General features: G+C 40.6%; 1 protein-coding gene across 4 annotated transcripts in view; it reads left to right on the plus strand.

Annotated features, from left to right (window-relative positions):
* KHDRBS3 (KH RNA binding domain containing, signal transduction associated 3) overlaps nucleotides 1–23,025 on the plus strand; it is a 167,053-nt gene that overhangs the window by 39,134 nt on the left and 104,894 nt on the right. The window lies entirely within an intron of this gene.

The raw sequence follows: 23,025 nt of genomic DNA on the forward strand, positions 1-23,025 counted from the left end.
GTTTCCACAGACTTTTTACCAGAAACCAACAAGAGAAAATTGACGATAAACCCATTGCAGGTCACACATCAAATGATTATAAAAAGATATGCTTTATTACAAAACTACAAAACTGGGTAAAAAAGGGACAGCAATGTATATTGTCTAATGACAAAACAAGAGACCCAAGGTCTCTGCCCGTGGTACAGCAAAGAAGATCAACAAAAACAGTCTACTAAATGGGTATTGTCTAATGACAAAAAAAAGAGACCCAAGGTTTCTGCCCATGATACAGCAAACGAAACCACTCCAAACAGATATATATATATATATATATATATATATATATACATATATACATATATATGTATATATATATATATATCTGTTTGGAGTGGTCTTGTTTGCTGTATCATGGGCAGAAACCTTGGGTCTCTTGTTTTGTCATTATGCATATGCAGTTATACAATGGCATGTAAAAGTTTGGTCACCCCCGGTCAAAATTACTGTTAATGTGAACAGTTAAGCAAGTTGAAGATAAAAATTATCTCTAAAAGCCCTAAAAGTTACAGATGACACATTTCCTTTACATTTTAGGCAAAATAATGTTTGTATTTTTTCTTAATTTTTTTTAAATATTACAAAAAGGAAAATGGTCAGATGCAAAAGTTTGAGTGCCCATGGATATGTGTGTGGTCAGATAACTTTGACCAAGGTTTCAGATTTTAATTAGCCTGTTAGGGTTAAGGCTTGTTCACTATCATCGTTAGGAAAGGCCAGATGATGCAGATTTCCCAGCATTATTAAAAAAAAACAGCATCCTCTAACCTTGTGCCAAAAAAAAAGCCATGGGTTTTTCAAAGCAGCTGCCTAGCACTCTGAAAATGAAAATGGTGGAGGCCAACAAAGCAGGAGAAGCTATAAGAAGATAGCAAAGCATTTTAAAGTTGGCCTTTCCTCAGTTTGAAAGGTAGTTAAGAAATGGCAGTTACCAGGAACAGTGGAGGTCAAGATAAGTTCTGGAATACCAAGCAAACTTTCAGTCAGAGCTGCTTGTAGAATTGCTAGAGAAGCAAATTAGAATCACTGCTTGACTGCAAAACATGTTCAGAAAGATATAACAGACCTTGAAGTTGTGGTACATTGTCCTACTGTTCAGAAACACCTGCAAAAATATGGCATTTATGGAAGAGTCAAAAGAAGAAAACCTCTCCTTGTCCTCACCATGAAATTCAGTGACAGAAGTATGCAAAATAACATCTAATCAAGCCAGATGCATTTTGGAAACAAGTCTTGTGGTCTGATGAGGTTAAAATAGAACTCTTTGACCACCATGATCATAGGTATGTGTGTAGATAAAAGGGTACAGAATTTTAGCTAAAGAACATCTCAACAACCATTAAGCATGGGGGTGGATCAATCATGCTTTGGGGTTCAGTTGCAGCCAATAACATGAGGAATATTTCACAGGTAGACGGAAATATGGACTCAATGAAATTTCAGCAACTTCTTGATGCAAGCATAACACCATCTGTAAAAAAGCTCAAGGTGAAAAGACGATCGCTTCTACAAATGGATAATAATCCGAAACACATCAGAATCCACAATAGACAACCTCAAAAGAGGCAAGCTGAAGGTTTTACAATGGCCCTCACAGTCCCCTGATCTGAACATCATTGAAAATCTGTACATAAACCTCAAAATAGCAGTGCGTTCAAGATGACCCAGGAATCTCGCAGAACTGGAAGAAATTTCCAAGGGAGAATAGATGAAAATCCCTCAGACAAGAATTGAAAGACTATGATCTGGCTACAAAAAAGGATCTGGCTGCAAAAAGCGTTTACAAGCTGTGATACTTTAAAAAGGCGGTGCTACTAGGCACTAGCCATGCAGGGTGGCCAAACCTTTGCATTGGCCCGTTTTCCTTTTTGTTATTTTTAAAATGTAAAAAGGAATATATATTGAATTCCAACCAGAGTACTCCTCATTCTACTTAATGTGCTTCTGATTAGGTAATCACCTGGACCAAATCTTATTTAATGAAGGAAAGTATAGAAACCCTGCTGTGGTGTTCACAGTCCCCTTGCAATATGACAAGCTGAATGGCAAAACAAGTGCTAGTAATATCCCAAAGTAATAGGAATGAATAAATAATATTTAGCCATGCCAAAGGAGTTGAAAAGAAAAGTCTTGAGTGAGGAAAAGAACGGATCAATTCTGGCTTTACTAGCAGAGGGACAAAGAGAGCGTCATGTTGCCTCCATCCTTAAAATTTCTAAGACAGCAGTCCATTACAACAAGGTCATGCAGCAGACATTGGGGACAACAAAGCTACAGACCGGCAGAAGGTGAAAATAACTCTCCACTGAATCTTATTCAAATGTCACTCAGCAACCACAGGATGACATCAAGTGACCTACAAAAGGAATGGCAAATGGCAGCTGGGGTGAAGAGCTTGGCAAGAACAGTTCGTAACAGGCTCCTAAAGGCAGGACTGAAGCCATGTAAAGCTAGAAAAAAAGCCTTTCATCACTGAGAAGCGAAGGAGAGCCAGGCTGAAGTTTGCCAAAGACCATAAGGATTGGACTGGAGTAATCTTCTCTGATGAGTCTGATTTTCAGCTTTGCCCAACACCTGGTCATCTATTGGTTAAACAAACACTTGGAGAGGCGTACAAGCCACAGTGTCCTGCACCCACTGTGAAATTTGGTGGAGGATCGGTGATGATCTGGGGATGCTTCAGCAAGGCTGGAATTGGGCAGGTTAATCTTTGTGAAGGACGTATGAATCAAGCCGTGTACAAGGTTATCCTGAAAAAACAGTTGATTCCTTCTTCTCAGGCAATGTTCCCCAACTCTGAGGACTGGTTTTTCTATCAGGACAATGCGCCATTCCACACAGCTAGGTCATTCAAGGTGTGGATGAAGGACCACCACATCAAGTCCCTGTCATGGCCGCCCAATCTCCAGACTTGAACCTCATTGAAAACCTCTGGAATGTAACCAAGAGGAAGATGGATAGTCACGAGCCATCAAACAAAGAAGAACTGCTTACATTTTTGTACTAGGAGTGGCATAAGGTCACCCAGAAGCAGTGTGAGAGACTGGTGGAAAGCTGCCGAGACGCATTAAAGCTGTGATTAAAAATCATGGTTATTCCACAAAATATTGATTTCTGAACTCTTCCTGAGTTAAAACATTAGTATTATTGTTTCTAAATGATTATGAACTTGTTTGTTTGTTTGTTTTTTGCATTATTTGAGATCTGCAAGCAATGCCATCTTTTTGTTATTTTGATCATTTATTTTATTGCTTTAATTTATTGCTTGGAACTTCGGAGACATGTTGTCAGTAGTTTATAGAGTAAAATAACAATTTACATTTTGCTCAAAAATATACCTATAAAGAGAAAAATCAGACAAACTGAACATTTTGCAGTGATCTCTTAATTTTTGCCATAGCTGTATATATATATTTTTCCCCCTAAAATACAAAGGAAATGTGTCATCTTTAACTTTAGATCTTTTAGAGATAATTGCATCTTCAACTTGCTTAACTGTTCACAATAACAATAATTTTTCCAGGGGTGCCACAAACTTTCACATACAACTGTTTATTTTGTGAGAGAACAGACTACATTTTATTTGTGTCTGTGATTTCCATCTTGTCTTATAACTCCCAGGTCATGGTGATCAAATAACACTGCTGGGAGGGAAAGTTTCACATTTCTATTCTTCTATTCATTCTCCTAAAATTCCTATCAGCTACATATTCCTGAGGGATCTTCACTTTGTCTGTGGCACTACTTAAGTGCCTCCATCTGTTAAGAAAGCAGAAATCTTGCTTTGTACACCATACAAGACTGTCTTGTATTGAGTTGCTTGAGATCTCAAAATAATATGCTTTACTGTTTGGAGTTCAAAAGGCACAGAAGAGAATCACTTATGCCCACTATATCTATCTATCTATCTATCTATCTATCTATCTATCTATCTATCTAACTATCTACCGTATATACTCGAGTATAAGCCGACCCCAGTATAAGCCGACTCCCCTAATTTTGCCACAAAAAACTGGGAAAACTTAATGACCCGAGTATAAGCCTAGGGTGGAAAATGCAGCAGCTACTGGTAAATGTCAAAAGTAAAAATAGATACCAATAAAAGTAAAATTAATTGAGACATCAGTAGGTTAAGTGTTTTTGAATATCCATATTGAATCAGGAGCCCCATATAATGCTCCATAAAGTTTATGATGGGCCCCATAAGATGCTCCATATTAAAATATGTCCCATATAATCCTGCATGAAGCTTAATAATGGCCCCATAAGATGCTCCATAGACACATTTGCCCAATATAATGCTGCACAAATGTTGATTATGGCCCCATAAGATGCTCCATAAAGATATTTCCCCCATATAGTGCTGCACAAACCTTGATTATGGCCCCATAAGATGCTCCATACAGACATTTGCCCCATATAATGCTCCACAAACATTCATTATGGCCCCATAAGATGCTCTATAAAGTTTATGATGGGCCCCATAAGATACTCCATAAAGATATTTCCCCCATATAGTGCTGCACAAACCTTGATTATGGCCCCATAAGATGCTCCATACAGACACTTGACCCATACAATGCTGCACAAACATTCATTATGGCCCCATAAGATGCTCCATAAAGTTTATGATGGGCCCCATAAGATACTCCATACAGACACTTGCCCCATATAGTGCTGCACAAACGTTGATTATGGCCCCATATGATGCTCCATACAGACATTTTCCCCATTTGCTGTTGCTGCCATAAAAAAAAAATCACATACTCATCTCTCCATCACTCAGGCCCCCGGCACTTTCAATATTCACCTGACTTCATTCCGGCGCCGCTCCATCTTCAGCGTCTTCTGCAGTGACGTTCAGGCAGAGGGCGCGCACTAACCACGTCATCGCCCCCTCTGAACTGAAGACGGAGCGGCGCCAGAACGAGGAGCAGGTGACTATCGCGCAACGCTGCGCTCCCCTCCCCGTTATATTCACCTGCTCCTGGAGTGGTGCAGTTCCTGCGTCCCCGGCACCACAGCTTTTTCCTGTATTGAGCGGTCACCGTTTTCGCTCATTACAGTAATGAATATACGGCTCCACCCCTATGGGAGGTGGAGCCGCATATTCATTATTGTAATGAGCGGTACCATGTGAAGGAAGAAGCTGCTGCTGCCAATGCCGCGGAAGCCAGGGACCTGCAGGGACCACACCTGGAGTAGGTGAGTATTATTAGACAGGCCCCACTCCCCCTCCCCTGCCGACCCCTGGGTATGACTCGAGTATAAGCCGAGAGGGGGACTTTCAGCCCCAAAAAATGGTCTGAAAATCTCAGCTTATACTCAAGTATATACGGCATATATATATATAGATATAAATATATATATATATATATATATATATAATGGATAACCCATCCCACTTGTCCATTACATAAATAATAAATATTACACTGGAAGAGAAGAACTATATAGAGAGTAAAAATAAATTCAGAATAAAAGTGAAGATTTACGTAAAGAGAGAATACTGTATGACCAAATCATAGGTTAAAATGTATATAATTTAAAGCGCCCCCATACATATTAAATAGTTGAGGGCAGCACAAATCTCGTCTGACTCCCATACGTAAGAATGCTCTCTATGTTTAACGCTCCTGTGTTTTATGTATTAGAGAGAAGCTGTCAGATATCTCAGGTGGCAGCTTCTGTCTTAGAGAACAAAGAAATTGGCAGTCTGAAATTGGATGAGCCAGATCCTTATCTCCCAAGACATCATCTATAGCAGGAGAGTCATGTGGTCCTCTTACACATATGCACATTATCAACGGTTTCAGCTGACAGTCTATTGTTGGGACAGGCTGATATACGTCTAACGTACTTATGGACCCTGAAAAATAGATCACTGGTTCATAGTCCATTTGAATAGCACCCTGCTGTTAATATAAAAAAAATTATGGCTTCCCCATGGATATTGTCAGCAGATAATTTTTAACGTTGTTTGTGTATACCAGTTCCTGCTCTATTATTTGTTTTTATCCTTGGTTATGTAATACATATCTGTTCCTGTACTTTGATGCGTAGCCTGCAATGTCTTTGTTATCCATTTTCTCTTGTTGGTTTTTGGACTATATTGTAACTGATGTTTTGCACTCAAATGTCTTTAGATTTTTGGCGGTGCCCACTTTGTTTGCACATTGATTTTTTACAAGACCCATCATGTGTCCTGAGAAACCCACTTGTTAAACATGTCCACGGTCCATCTTGCAAGACCCATCATGTGTCCTGAGGAAATGATAGATGTTGTGAATTCTGTTGTCGAACTCCCTCCTGTGGTCGTGAATGGTACTTTGGCGAGTTCTGTCTATGGGCTCCCTCTGGTGGCTATGAGTGAAGCTGCTGCTTCTGAGGTTCCTTACACAGGTGACGTGGTTTATCCTTTGGTTCGCTGCTCTATTTAACTCCTCTCAGATTGTTACTCCATGCCAGCTGTCAATGTTTTTGCATTGGTTCAGTTCGCTCCTGGATCTCTCTGGTGACCTGCCTTCTCCTGCAGAAGCTAAGTTCCTGATAGTCATTATTTGTTCACTGTTTTCTTGTCCAGCTGGTTTTCATGATTTTGTCTTGCTAGCTGGAAGCTCTGGGATGCAGAGTGGCCCCTCCGCACCGTGAGTCGGTGCGGAGGTTTTTTTTGCACACTCTGCATGGTCTTTTGTAGGTTTTTGTGCTGATCGCAAAGTTACCTTTCCTATCCTCTGTCTATTTAGTAAGTCTGGCCTCCCTTTGCTGAAACCTGTTTCATCTCTGCGTTTGTGACTTCCATCTTTACTCACAGTCAATATATGTGGGGGGCTTCCTTTACCTTTGGGGAATTTCTCTGAGGCAAGGTAGGCTTTATTTTCTATCTCTAGGGCTAGATAGCTCTTAGGCTGTGACGGGGCGCCTAGGTCTGGTCAGGAGCGCTCCACGGCTATTTTTAGTGTGTGTGATAGGATTAGGGCTTGCGGTCAGCAGAGCTCCCACATCCCAGAGCTCGTCCTGTATGGGGTTTAACTATCAGGTCATTCCGGGTGCTCCTAACCACCAGGTCATAACGGATAGAACTAACTTGTTAAACATGTCCACTGTCCATCTTGCAAGACCCATCATGTGTCCTGAGGAAACGATAGAACTAACTTGCTAAACATGTCCACTGTCCTTCTTACTAGACCCATGACATGTCCTGAAGACCCTTTGAAATGGCTTATTACAAGACTAATTACGTGTCCTAACAAATCTATAGTTCCGTCCACTCTTCTTTTTCAAGATTTATGATGTGTCCCAAGGAATTTATTAGGAATGACTTTTACATGTCTACTAGATCAAACATGTGTCTTGAGAAACTGATAGCATTGACTCGTTGAACATGTCTACTCTACTTTTAACATATCATATGCCTTGAGCAACCGACAGTAAAAACTTGTTAGACATGTACATATTAATCATTTCTAGACCCATCTAGATCCCATGTCTTATGAAACAATCTATTAATTTGTTAGACAAGTCAACATTGCTTTTAACCTGAACAGCAATGTGTCCTCACCAACCAAAGTTCCTGAAAGTATTACGGTTTGAATGGAAATAGAATGAATGTCCTTAACTTTTAAGTGTGAAGGCCTCACTGTCTGCGTTTATCATAAGGTCCACATGCAAAATAGAAAACCCATGAGGATCCTTGAGAGGGATTGAACCTAGTATAGGTAGAACTCATGCTATAAAATTGAAAGGAGTTCTCCAGATTGCACAGTGTAAGCCTCAATTTCAATAGTCCATTCAATTTTACGTTGTGCTTTTCACATTTTTCTGGTTGCTTCAAAAGTTGGACAAAAAGCTCTTAATTGATGAATAAAATTAAGATCTATCATAGATTAATAATTAGTCTGTTCTCGCCCATGAAGATCACTAGCTTGATAATCATCCTTTGCTTTGATCTCAGCCTCAATAATTAATTCTTATCATAGAACGTTTTATATTTAATGAGCAACATTTCTAAGTAAAAAGAGTTCTTGGTCCTACCAGGTGTTTGCCACCTTTAAAGAGTTAATATGGCAAATGAGACTTCACAATTAGATTTTTTTAATGAGTACAATCTGAACAGAACTAATCTCTTTTGGATCATTACTTCACCTAATCACATAGACTATTTTTTAATTCAAATCCAGGCAGAATTGTAATTGGTGGCTCTCTGGAGCTTGGTAATTGCATGCAATGCCTGGGCTTTTTGCTTTACACCTAATAGGCTCTGCAATTAAGGAAGAAATATAGCTTAACCCCTCTGGCTGATCTGTCCAAAAAGTATTATTGGTGTTCTCATTTTTCAATCATTAATTATCAGGAGTTTGTTAGGTGAAGTTGTTTTGCACGTTGGAACTTTTGATGTATCCTTCATTCTTAGACATAAGCAAATTGGTCCAAGTAGAGGCGAATTTGCCTTGAATTTGATTAAGATTCAGATTCTCCAAAAATACAAATTATTTGCAATAATTTCCACGAATATACAGCAAGTTGGCCGTTATATTAATGAACTATACAGGACTGGAAAAAAAGGTTAAAAATCAATTCATACTCACCTCACCACTGACCTATCTCTGCTTCCTCGAATTTCACCGTTTGGTCCTCCGCGCGCCTTCTTTTTTGCCTTCCACCTTCGCATGCATACACTATGGCATGCTTCACTCCGTTCTGGGACTTCTAACTCCCTTGTAGACCTCCTGTCAGCGCCCATCGCGACATCACAATGTGTGTCACCCGAGGCTTTGACTTGGATGTATGCCATGATGGCACAGTGGGAATTGTCCTCAGAGATCCAGTCAGGGTGAAGCAGACCAAACGGAAGTGTGTGATGGATGAAGGCAAATAAAATGGGAGGCCTGTTAGGCAGTCAGTGTGGGCATTGGGACAGGTGAGCAGTGAGGACGGTGAGTTACTAATTGTAACGTTTCTTTCAGTCCAAGCATAAATGAGATTGGATGTAACAAAAACATAGGACATCCACACCTTGAGCTCAGTTTGTGTGCTCCACCAACAACTAATGAAAAAAAGTCAACACTTCTATTTAGCTCAAGGTTATCCATTCTGATAAAATATCTCCAATTTTCATATATAAAGTAGTTATCAATGAGCCTCTTCAGATATTATGCTTACTCTTACATTGTCTTATAAAGTGCTCGGGCAAAGGTGATCCAGTAGTCGACACGTCATCATTTTTACATCTGATTCAACAGGGCAGTGGGAAAGCATAGCCTCGAGCATCATAGTTACCGGGGTTCTTCCTTTCGCTCGCAAAGGGCAAGAACCCAAAAATGGCCAAGCCAAGCACCACTCGCATGGACAGTAAGAAGAGTCTTTAAAGAGTCTTGTGTGTGACCCTATAGTCACAGGAAATAGTTCATCACACCTCTTGCTTGAATCTGACATAATATACCATGTAATGGTTGATAATTAATCCCAAATATCCCATGCAGATCTCTAATTCTTACAATTGAGATTTGTGAAAAGCATTGGCCATTAGATTTTTGAATGGTTTTGAGTTTAACGCAAAGAGGGTATGTTCACACAAAGGCATTTTGCATTATTTCAGTTTTTGGAGCAAAATCTGAGCTAAGTTTTTGAGAACTGTTTCATATTTGAGGAAGATTCAGGGAAATTGCACTCAATGTCATATGCAAAACTAAGCAAGGTGTGGTAGCCATCATGGCAGGGCAGATATGATTGATATTCATCAGTACATCTGCTAATTAGTGATGAATGAGTGTGCTCGTTACTCGGGTTTTCCAAGCATGCTTAGGTGTTCGAGTATTTTGGGCATGCTCATAGATTATGTTTGAATCCCCACAGCTGCATGATTTGCGGCTGCTAGACAACCTGAATACATTTGGGGATTTCATAACAAACAGGCAATCCCTGCATGTGTTCAGGTTGTATAGCAGTAGCAAATCATGCAGTTGCAGGGACTCAAACCTAATCTACGAGCACACCCAAGATACTCGGAGAACGCCAGAGCATGCTCGGAAATCTCGAATAGCGAGCCCACTCGCTCATCACTAGTGCTAACACCTTTTACTCTCTAGTGTCACTAAATCTCCCCACCGTGTACATTTTCTATGCCATCCATTTTGGGCAATGTTAGCTACAGTAGTTAGGAAAATTGCAAAAAATATTAAACCGCAAAGTGTAAAGGATCATACCATGTAGAGATCATGATTAGTGATGAGCGAGTGTACTCATTACTTGGGTTTTCCCGAGCACGCTCGGGTGACCTCCGAGTATTTATGACTGCTCGGAGATTTCGTTTTCATCGCGGCAGCTGAATGATTTACAGCTACTAGCCTGCTTGATTACATGTGGGGATTCCCTAGCAACCAGGAAACCCCCACATGTACTCACCCTGGCTAGTAGATGTAAATCATTCAGCTGCCGCAATGAAAACTAAAGCTCTGAGCAGTCATAAATACTCAGAGGCCACCTGAGCGTGCTCGGGAAATCCCGAGCAACGAGTTCTCACGCTCATCACTAGTCATGATTCAAAAGCTGAATTAATCCATTTTGTCTTCAGTTAACACAAACAATATGCAAAGAGGCATAACAAACACAGGAGGCAATGGGACGGGTGTAGAATAGCTTACTTCCTGATTGGAGTAGTCCGCTAGACTGTTGTGTCTCTCAAATGCATAGAAAGGAACCCATCAGTCATGGACAGCAGGGCAGGGAAAAGCCACTGGGGAACGGTACATCAAAGCTGTTACGTCAGTATTCTGTTGTTTAAAGCTTTCAAATGTCACATAATTTTGTCTCAAAATTTTTTTGTGACTTTTGGCATTCTCATGCCATTTTTTACCAGCTCCAACATAGTGTGCAGAGCCAGGATGGGATAGGGGACGTGGTGACTGCTCCTCAAATTCATGATGAGCAGCGGAATTTACTATGCCACAAATCTTACTCCAGCAGGGACAAAAGTATGATTTGTGGTGAGTTTCATAAAGACGTATACACCATTCGTCCAATGCTCCTTATTCATGAAGAGTTGTCCATCACTTCATGAATCAGGAGCGTCTGACTACAGCACACCTTCTCATCAAGACCGGCGCGAACAATGCCGGTCTTGATAAATTAGGGGCATAGTCTTGATTGGCTTTTCAAAGTACGGTAAGCTTTCTCCGACTTTCTACAATATTTCAGAGCAAAACATACAGAACTACAATAATGGTCCAAACCATATACATCTCATTACAAGACCTCTTTAAATAGGAGAGAACAGATGTGTCCTCCTTTGTCTTACCTCTTTGCTTGAGATATGTTTAGATTAATGACTGAAGACGACAAGCCTTGAAAAAGACCCAAGATTTTCCAGTTTTCCATGGAGAGATGTTTTTGCTATGTGTCTATATGCAGCCACTCAGTAGTTATGAGGAGAGTAGATAACTGTTGAGGGTTTATCTAGCATGTCATGAGAATGTGTTGTATTTTTATTGGGGGAAATTGGAATTTTTTTTGCGGAGAAGTAAGGAAGGACACATCTGTTGGTTGGAATAGAGGCAAGTGTATCAAGGCTTCAGATGTCAACAATGGATGTACACAATGTCAAAACTAGTGTATGTAAAGTGGATTACACTATTTTCAAGTTGAACCTTTTAGAAGCAATAGATCAAAAGGATCAAATTTTTAACCATTGTCTCTTTCGATGCTCATTGCACACCAGTGATACTTTGTCTACCGCAGCCAGAAGCTATGGAATATTTTTAAGAGATAGAAAAAAGCAATCTTCTACAACTTTCTTCAGGCTAGACCTTCTTGTAGGTCAATGTAACTGCAGCAGCAAGCCTTCTAATTGTAAATCCTACTGTATGTCATGGACACAAAATATGGAGGCCATTTTTCTTGGGTTCTTTTGAGGATATTTTGATGGGTTCCTGGGTGATATTACTCATTTTAATGAACTTATATCTCCTGAATAATACTGATTGATATCATAGGGTGTCATATATCTAGTAATAGTGTAGAATTATAATGTTTGTAGATTTTATGGTCTTCTTTGCCAAGAAAAGATTGGTCATAAGATTAGTTAGTGTTTGTAAAATGTTTTTCTTTTTTTTATTTCTCCATTTACATACATTTTTTTTCAAAATTTTGATGTTTTAATTAAATTAAGAGTTTCAACCACAAGAGACTGACCAGTACTAAGTGATATGTCTGAATTCAAACCATGCGGATAGTGAGCTAAAATGTCCCATTAATGTTTTCCCATTGTGAAGACCTTCTATGACAAGGTTTATAGGACAGATTAATGAAATGTAAAGTTCATGCATTAAAATAAACCTTTCTAATCAATACACCTGCTTCAACGGAGGCAATCCAGTCATAAAAGGGAAAATTAGTTTGCGGCCTTGAGTGTTAGGGAGATATCTTCATGTTCTGAGGTAGCTGGATCTATCATTATCTACAGTCACGGTGGACTTTGTAGATAGATAAAATAAAGACATGGCCAACATTGTCATGGTATTCTTGATTTTTATTGCTTTCATCCTAGGTCCCAAAAATAATTAGCTCAATTAGCAGGACCCAGTCCAGCGACCAAATCAGTTATCTGTGGAAATTGGATGGAAGCCTTGTGAACCACATCTTACGTCCTGGCACCGTAATTAGCCATCATGGTACACAGTTATCCTTGCAGCCTGACGCACATGTGACATTGCACCAGAAAGATTGATCAAAAGAAGAACCAAGGAGCCAAGAGGTAGGAGGCGGTTCTCAGGGCTCCTATCAGACGGAATAATATTGTGGTTGCTGGACCTGCTCCTGTAATTTGGGTCATGCCAATATTCCTAGGTACAAGTTCTTTGATTCTTCTGTCCAGGCATTTTTTTATTTTCTCTTAGTATCTGTTTGTACTTGGTCCTTGGAGGTAATTTTTTAAAGGGGTTATCCTGCACATTGTGCACATGTCCTGATTTTTAGAATAGGACATGTTCATGATACTGCCTGATTGCATATGCATCTCGATAAGTTTGTGGGAAACCACTCGCCACCAGTGTGGAAGTGAGTGGCACCAGACAACCCATCTAATTAAAATCCCCCACCTACCTTTCTCTGCAGAAAAGATTAAGATATAGTCTGGAATTTAGTATGAGCAGTGACATCATTAACCCTTCTTAGATAATCCCAGGGGGTATACCCACAGGAAGTGTAAAAATGGAGGATACAGCATGACCATGTCTTTTCAAAGCCTATGAAAATAGACCTGAGATTGTCATCTTGGACTTGCCGGTCATATTGAAGTGATTGCTTCATTTTACTGAAGGCTTTATTACCAGATACAGAAGTTTGGTTGGATTCATCTATAGTGTATTTCACTTATTCCGATATTTTTTTTTATTTCCCCTTTATTTATGCAAATGTTGGGTGTCTGGTTTGGAGTTTGGCCATGCTTCTTGTATTTGATGTTTTTTTTTCCAATAAATTTTTGTTAAGGTAGGATTATTCTTTACACAGTAGTTTTATACGGTAGATATGAGCAAAAACAATTGTAGATCCCTGGTCCAGTGACCAGGTCAGAATTCCATTGCAACTGGACTAGAACCAGACAAACAGCCTAACTAATAGCTTCCCCTGCTCATCTTTTTATTTGTCACGCCACTCTGATGTCGTCATGACAGGTTAGCTAATCAAGAGGGGAGCTGGACATGATGGCAACTTGAAGGCAATTCTTAGGTCTCCTGTACATCAGCCATGGAATACTCACCTGGCTGCTGGACCAGGGTCCTGCTAATCATTTCTCTCATCTCTCAAATATGGCCATTATTTATCTATTCTTGATCAAGGTGGTCAGGTTGTCCCCATGTTCCTTAGAATGAGAGAGAGCCATAATGCTAGCTACACTTAAATTGGCATTACATTTTCTTGATCATTGACTGTCCAGGTCACTTCAATGGAGATGTTTGTCATTTCCCTGAATTGTAGGTGGCATCTTGTTTGTCCCTCACCCAGCGTGACACAGACTCATTATTATGACTTCCAACACAACCCATGGTCAAGAGAGGTGGTGCTTTTTGAAACTAGGCAGGCTTCTTTCCTTTTTTCTGATACAACATGATTTTTTTGCGCATTGGTTTCTCCAATCTCCCTTCTACACTCGGGTCCATGATTACCCTGTTCACTCCCTGAATATTTTTGTAATGAAATACTTGGTGGTAAGAGGCTTACACAAATATAAAAAGGGATACATGGCATTACATCGTCCTTTATTTAGCCATGACAGCGAGTTTTATCACTAAGACTAAATTGTTTAATCTGGATTACAATCCCATTGCGGCCATATCCCATCATAATAATGTACAGTGGATGTACAGTAGTTTATGCTTCTAATTCCCTTCATCTCTTCCACGTAGTCCGAACACGTTTTCTATTACTTGATTCTTGGGTTTTAATACACCACAGAACATCTGTAAAGGTACGGAGGATTGACGACGGTAATCCCCTATCACAGATTAATGTGAATGTTTTTTGCAAATGGAACATCTGTATTTTAAGGTTTTAATCTTAACCTTAATCATACATTTTACTTATAGTAAAGCCTCCTGTGTACTAAACCAAACTATTGGGACAGAATGTAATCTGTGGATTACGCGGCACAAATCCTGCAACCCTCGCAACCTTCCAAATCTGTTTAAAGGTCTGAGGGTCATTTGATCAAAAAAGTAATTATACTGTGATATAATACAATATGCGAGACTTGTAATGAATATATGGGGGTTGGATAAAATAGGGAACTCCAGTTTGACCCATTATGTAGTTCGTATTTTTCGAGAGAAAGGTCCCTCTATCCCTCAATTTTTTAACCAATGCTGGATTCACATAGCTTTTGCCACTACGTTTAGCTACTCTGTCTGGATTTATGTCTGAACCCCGGAAAACTGTATTTGGGTTTATACACTGACTGGACCATTGACTATAATGATCCAGTTGGAATCAGTGTCCTCTGTCGTGCATCATTTTTGGCCGTACACACCGACTAAAGGCAGGCTATGTCTTGAAAATTGCAAAAATTTGAAAGAAAAGAATGCGCAGCACTCACCGAATTGCTTGTCAACTAGAGTCCTTTATTGTGCCATCCAAGTTAGGACTAAAGACTAGGGGTGTGGGCAGGAGTGCAGAGGAATGCGGGGAACACAGACGGACGACAGCTGTTTCACATGCTTGACGCATCAACGGTTTCCGTTGGCAATCCGGTGAGTGCTGCGCATTCTTTTCTTGCAAATTTTCGCACATGCGTGCTCGGGAAATCTCGAGTAACGAGTATATTCGCTCATCACTACTATATAACTCTACCGAAACCAGTAAGGCTACTTTCACACTAGAGTCATTAGGCGGATGTCGCAATGCGTCATTTTGGAGAAAAAACACATCCTGCAAAGTTGCCCGCAGGATCCGTTTTTTCCCCATAAACCAGCATTAGCCGTCATTGCGACGTATGGCTGCACGTCGCATCTGTCGTGCGACGGATGCGTCGTGTTTTGGTGCACCGTCGGCACAAAAAAAGTTACATGTAACTTTTTTTGTGCGTCGAGTCCGCCATTTCCGACCGCGCATGCGCGGCCGGAACTCCGCTCCCTCCTCCCCGGACCTTACAATGGGGCAGCGGATGCGTTGTAAAAGTGCATCCGCTGCCCCGTTTATTATTTTCGCAGTTTGCGTCGGTACGTCGGGCCGACACATGTGTGAAAGTAGCCTAATTGGCAGCTTTCCATGTATGCTGTGCACAGGCAGAAAGCTGCCAATCAGTGTTAAAGGCAGGCTTATACAGAGCTGATGAATGTGGCAGCAGGTTTACTGGACCTCTAGGTATGATCTCCTGCTACTAAAACAGTGATTTCATCAAAACTACAGCTAGCAGCCATCGCTGGATTTGGGGTCTCGGTTCTTGCATTATGCTGACTTCAGATCAGGTGGTGAAAACCTGGTGATACATTCCATTTGACTATGAAATATATTGATGGGCCTGACTGCGTAATCTTATTTCACTTTCTGACTATAAAGTTGACATACGCAGGCAATTATTGGGCCACATGCTGTAGAAATTGGCCTCTTGGCCACAGGGAGAAGGAGTCGGGAAAATATCTATTGACTTCATTGGGAGAGTACAATGAGCATGCCCTACATGTATGTGCAGACGCCACTGTGCAGGGAGAGGGAGGTGGAGATGAGATGTGCCCTATCAATGGTAGATTGTTTGCTATCAGCTTGAAGATTTATAATAAAGGTGTCATCTGTGGCACCCATGCCTCATCCATGCCCCATCCATGCCTGTGCCTTTCCTCTCTCGTACACTTTAGAAGGAGACGCAGGGCAGCAAAACTGGAGCCTTGTTTGGGATTTTTTGATTTTTCTCAGCCTGGAAGCTTGGGGGTTAAATCCTGGCTAGTTAGTGTGAGTCCGTTTCTGGTGCCAGTTATAGGGAATACTACTCTGGTTATCTGCGGTATGTTTGCTCCTGTTTTGTCTGTATTTACCTTGGTCCAACTTTGGCCTGGTTCCTTACTATTTTCCTGCCTAACAATTGTGCCTCAGACTTCGACTTCCTGGTACCGTCCTTGTGCGATCATCCTTCAGCTTGCTCCACCGGCCAGCAGTTTACTTTGTGGCCTCAACCCGGAGGTCCCTGTGTAAGTACAGACTAAATGCCAGAGAACCTCCTGGGATCTGGAAGATGCTTAGCCTGTCCATAGAAGTCCTATTAAAGCTACCTAGTGACCACAGAGAGTGCCCTTGTACCATCACCTTCACCCATAATCCCACCCTCGTCTCTACCCCCACAGAGCACCGCACAAGCTGAAAAGTTAAGTGTCAGCAAAAAAAAAAGTTAAAATCTATGTTTCAAATAATAACTTGATGTAACCAATCGGTCATTCTCTGATGATAGATTCCTTTTAGGATGCACTGGCGGTTTGTAATCTTGGCCCTTTTCAAAGGTTTCACGAATTTCCGCCTAAAGAGTCACCATTTGTAACAGAGATGAATTGGCTTGCGATTGCCTCGGGACCTGTGTCATCATTTTTCTCCAGAATTGAGCTCTGTATTGCGATTCATTTATGTTTTTAGCAATTTTGTTTGAAACTCGTGTCAACGCTCCTGCTCGCCGCTCTATTTTTCATGTCCTTGTGTCAGCGCTTGATAAAGTTTCTATTTTTCTATTTGCTTATTTACAATTATTTTCACGTACTTCTCCTGTCTTGGCCAGCTTGGGATTGTATTTTTCCAGCTCAGTTTAGCTATATGTCGCCCTGTATTTCAAGTGTAAATCCACGCGATACGGAAAGGCTGCTGATTTTCTGTAGGTGAAATCTGCAACGAAATACAGTATCTGATGTATGAAATACGGATCTGAGTAACCTCATTCACACGGCAATTCTACACGCAGATATTGACTTGTGCTGTGCTGCATCTTAATCTCTGTTTTGGATCAATTGCAGATTTTTCACAAATTTCCTGTTATTCCACAATGAAGAAATCCCAATTCTTTGGGTATGTTCACATATTGCATTTTTGCAGCATTTTTTCAGCTGCATTTCACAGTACCAGCAAAGTCTGAGATTTTCGGAAATCACACCTTGTTTTTTTCCTGTTTTGTCAAAGACCTGCATTTTTGCAAAATGTAGCGCGTCACTTCTTTCAGCGGTTTTGTAGCATTTCTCAACCATTGAAAGCAATGGGTAGTGCAGAAATCGCAAGGATCAGGTTTTGCTGCATTTTTGGTGCCAAATCCTGAAGAATTTGAATCAGATTTTTTTTTTATACACTGAACTTTATCAGCATGCACAAGAGACATTTGTAACCTAATAAAAAGAGAGCAAAAATTAAGCAAAAAGCCTAAAACGCAGCTTAATCTTTGCATACAAAAAGCGACAAAAATGCTACTTGTGAACATAGCCTTACTGAAATGAATTCTAGCAAATTTGACATGGCCTTGCATTGTGGTCATATTAAGAAACGCTCTTGCATCGCTTTTTCAGGGGGTTTCCATAAGGAATCCACCTGAAAAAGATGCCGAGTTTATAAAGCCTTAATGTGATCCAGCCTGATTTTTATCAATAAAGAATGAAGCAAACTCCTTTTGCTGGTATGGACTATTTCCAATCTCTGTACATACTGACTAGGTAATACGGACATGTGATCCCTGCAGCCAATCACTTGCCTCTGCAGGTCCCCACCAGAACAGGAAGCAAGGAGACTGGTGGGGAACCTAGCTGCTACTACTAGAGGAACGCCTGGGTATTGGTAGATGAGCCTAATTTATTTTTTAATTTTAGGACAGGCTTTGCCAATTTTTAAGAATAAAAAAAGCCTTTGCCTTTAAAGGTCCACAGTCTAGAAAGGTCCATGTGTAATTCACCGCGAACTCTGCCAAATAGCCAATTCAGTTTTACTACACTGACAAACTCGACTTAGCTACATTTACTTAATCTACTAAAACGAGACTGAAAAATGGGCTTCTGAAACGCAAGACGAGAAGAAATCTATACAATCCTGGATGTTAAGGCTTTAGGTTAAATCTCAGCGTGTCTCCTGTTCTGCTCCATCGGATTCAGTAATGTAACTTCACAGTTAATCAATGAAAACAAATCCCGCTCTCGCATTGTTTGGAGAATGTAAATGAACCTCGGTGCGGAGCAGACGCGCAGAGTTTGTCATCCTCACACCCTATTAGACGTTGAAAAAGTGAAACATGATCATAGGGAATTGCTTGAGTATGAGGATCATGACTGATCAAGCATGGGTATGACGGTGGGCACATGGACAACTGGGTCACAGCAAATCACCTGCATGAATCAAAAATGATGGAGACCACTGAGCAAAATATTTAGTGAGGGCCTCGTTCCCAGCAGCATGGTATGTATTGTGGTTACATTGACACTTTAGAAAGTTCTTGCAGATCCCACCAGTGTTGGCAGGATTTGTGTACATGGTCAGCCATGATGTCTGATGGTGGAGGAACCAGGCATGGTGTGTTCTTTTTTTGATCTTCTGGAGATAAGTGGACTTGGAGATAGGAGATATTTGGCAGCCGCTTATTTAGAATCCAGGGCAATGAACATGACTGCATCGTCATTGGCTTTGTTCGGGGCTTCACCAATGTGTCTGAGTATCTAGGTAATGGGATCATCATGCCATTTGTCCCTTTTGCTCTCTCTCTCTCTATAATCCAGCCTTGTTCCTTGTTCATGTCAACCTCAGCTTGACAAGTAACAAATACATTTATCCAGATAGTCGTGGCCAACCTAAGCCCTGGTAGCTCTTGTACCCCACCAGCTTTTATTATCATTGATGCCAATGAAATATAACCTCTGCTAGTTGATAGATCACAAGTCTTGGAGACGTGCATGGCGTCTGAGGTTGCCCAACATGATGGTTTGTGGAGCCGTAGGATTGAGAGGCAAGAAAAGGCAGAACGTGAAAAAAAGAGGAAAATGCCCAAGAAATGGAGCAATGATGACAATAGTCATGAGTACCTTTCTTTTCCTCCCCCTTTCAAATGTTGCTGTGGGAACCCATGTTCACATTATGAGCTTCTAATAAATATATGATGGCTCTGTGCAGTTGCTTGAAAACAAGGTATGAGCTACTTATAGTAAAGTCAACCCTTTAGTCAACCGATCATTTGATCTCTTGCTTTTCTTTCTTTCAATGTTTTTTTTTGAGAGATTATAGTATTACAAACATACTCAGAGAAAGTAACCATAACAATAAACAGAAGTTCAAATAGTATTTTCGGTAAATGAACAGCCAATTTCTAGCATGCAGAAACGTAGTTACCCTTAAGAACAGTGGAATTACAGAAACTTCCAATTTTGTTGAATAAATGAGGTAAGGATCACAGGAGACAGAGAACAGTTGGGGAAGATAGAAGTAGGAGTGGGGGAGAACATTTCTGGAGAGGAGAGGAAGGAGAGGGTGTAATAGCACCTTGGGATGATTAAATGGTGTTACTGTAGAGTAGAAGGAAGATTGTGTCCTAAATTGGGTCCAGATCCTCTAGATGTTATGAAAATTAGCAGAAGTATGATTGACTCTTGCTGCTAGTTCCTCTATATGGTATAATTGTTCGATTTTGGAGTAAAGTTGTTGTGCGGCAGGAGGGGTAGTTGAGTTCCAATTCGTCGGGATCAATGATTTCCCAGCCGCCATAATGAATTGCGCTAATTTGGTAGCATAACTATCATTTGGCCAAAGTGGAAAATTTAGAAAGATATTCTCAGGTTTTATTTACTATTGAGGACACCTCATTCCAAAAAGGATGTAGTATCGGGCAGGACCACTAGATGTGGATGTAGCTTCCATCATTTGATCCACATCTCCAGCAGTTAGTAGCTGTGGCATGGTGCCATCTGTGAATCTGTTTAGGCGTAGTATTCCACCTGGTAATAATTTTGAACAAGCTTTCCTGAGTACGTACACAATTCGACGGGCCATGGGAGTTTCGGTTCTCCTGCTTTTCTAATTCCTGGCGATCAGCAGTTAACAATTCTAGATTCATCTGATCATTTATTTCATCTGCAGCGGTCACTACTGGACAAATGGGGTATTACCAGCTGGCTAATAAAATGAAGGGCTGACCAAGTTAGACTTCTACGAGTCAGGTCAGCTAGAGGAGACCTTATAAAGGAGATCTAGGATTTGGAGTCTCCAACATGGCATAATAACAGTGTATTTTATTTATTATTTTGGTAACGTCATGGTAGGTGAAAAATTTCACTTTGAATGAGGAGTTAATAAAAAAAAAATTTGTATGCTAGAGTATCTTGAAGTCTGACATGGTATCAATAAGTAAATGAGATAATGAGCTGGACTAGGAGGCTTCTATGGGGTTTGTCAGTTTGCAGTTTTGGATCTCCGCAGATTTAATGCCTTCCAGTTAGTTCCTAAATTGTTGGGATTTTTTTTTGTATGTAGGGCTACAGAAAAGATAAATAATTCAGATAATAATGTAGCAAAGGCAACATTCTCGTGATTTTACTCTAGATGTTAATGACATTTGGACAGGCGGAAGTGTAGAGGGAACGCAGAATTATTTACATTATTCATAACCGAGGTCAAATCCTGTTCTTTATGAAAATAACCCAACAAAAAACTTCTGCAATATGTATTTTCATATATACATATACTGATCATAGTCAATTTACAAACAGCTTGTTCAGTCAAGTGTATAATCGGTTCATGTCTGCCATAGGTCACACACGGAGAGAGCGCGGACCTTTTATAGCCAGTGCAAATGGCCAATTTTTCACTCCATACAAACCGAGATGGTCTGCATGAAAAAATATACGCAAGTTCTATTCTGGTCCGTTTTAATGTGTGCAATATAAAGGCCGCTCCAGCACCCTTCTGCAATCTGAATGAGCGCACACAGGCAGTATTGTCCACAGTTGTGCACGTTTTTCAATATGGCTGTCCACACAGAGTCTTTAAAACAGAATCACTAATGGTTAAAGTCACCAAGTGCTTGTTGGAATGATCAACTTTACAATTTATTTCTTATTAAAAGTCCTCTCCTTTCTCAAAATCTGAGGTATTTTTATTTTGTTTTTTGGTTTAAGGCTTCTTGTCCAGACTACCGGCCACCAGATCGGGCTGGTCCCAGAGGGTGTATCAACAGAATGCAAGGTTTGCCAAGCTGTTTGAAATTCCAGTAGCTTATTTTATTTCTTTTAGATATGGCAGCTTTTTTGGTTCATCCTTTATTTCTTTACTATAAAGGAAGAGTCAGATGACCACATAACTTGGACAAGGAACGCAACGCAATGCTTGGACTGGTCTGCAGCTCTCCTGAACTGAGCGTGACACCTGCATAGAAATACATGCTGTCACATGGTTCAGGAGAGCTGCCAGCCAGTCCAATCATTGCGTTACGATTCTTGTCTGAGTTAATTTGCTGTCAGACTTTGCCTTTCAGAACTGACGCTTTCACAGTAATTTTCAGATGAGCTGCAGTTGTGGCCGATACTTTACAAGTATTGATGAGTGAACATGCTTGTTACTCAAACTTGACTACGGTGCTCAGGTATGTACCAAGTATCATGAGTGCTTGAGTTACATGTTCGATTCCCCTTGCCCGCATGTTTTGCGACTCTTAAACAGCCACAAAACATGCAATAATTGCTTGTGTATGTCTAATAGCCACAAAACATGCATGTGTAGGGACTCGAACATGTCACTCGAGAATCCGCAAAACTCAGTACATACCCGATCACCCAAGGCAAAATCAAGTAATGAGCACTTGCGCTTATCACTACTTACAAGCTCTTTTTAATAGATCAAAAAGCTGGACAGGTTGCTGGAGCTCATGTTTCGACTATCATCAGTGCATCTGTGGTCTTCCGATGCTACAGAATCAGAGAATGAACAGTTCAGGCCAGTGGCACAACCTTAACAACGTCGATGATCCAAATTGTCTTCAGAAGCACACTGCTCCCCCGGCAAGAAGTATGCCAGGAGTCTGGGGAACGGTGAGCTCCTGAAGATGAAAGATGAGAACAACCTTTAATGGGGTTGTCCAGGATGAGAAAATGGTTGTCCAGGATGAGAAAACTTTCCTTTTTATAAATATCCCAATTTAATGTTCAATATGTCTAGTATTGAAGCTTTTATCCATTTAGGCGTCTCTTCAAATAAAAGTTAAACCCATTTTTAGCACCTCTTTCTAATCTCCCGCTTTTCTATAATTTAATATTGTCTAATTGAAAAACGGAACTGTGGAAAAACTGAAAAAAATTGTCAGCTATTTTCTCTACTTTTCCTAACTAGAATTTAGCTGTAAGACAACTGTCTGTTGCACGAGCCCTTCCCCATTGTCTGAAATAGAAGTCCCACCTCTTAATAATCTGTCAGACGAAAATGGGAGGGATAAGGCGGCATTCAAACAACAATATGTCCTGGTCTGAGATTCATGGACCAACTACAGGAGGTTTCCTGACCCGA

Source organism: Ranitomeya imitator, chromosome 6 (assembly GCF_032444005.1).
Source record: "Ranitomeya imitator isolate aRanImi1 chromosome 6, aRanImi1.pri, whole genome shotgun sequence".
NCBI lineage: Eukaryota > Metazoa > Chordata > Amphibia > Anura > Dendrobatidae > Ranitomeya > Ranitomeya imitator.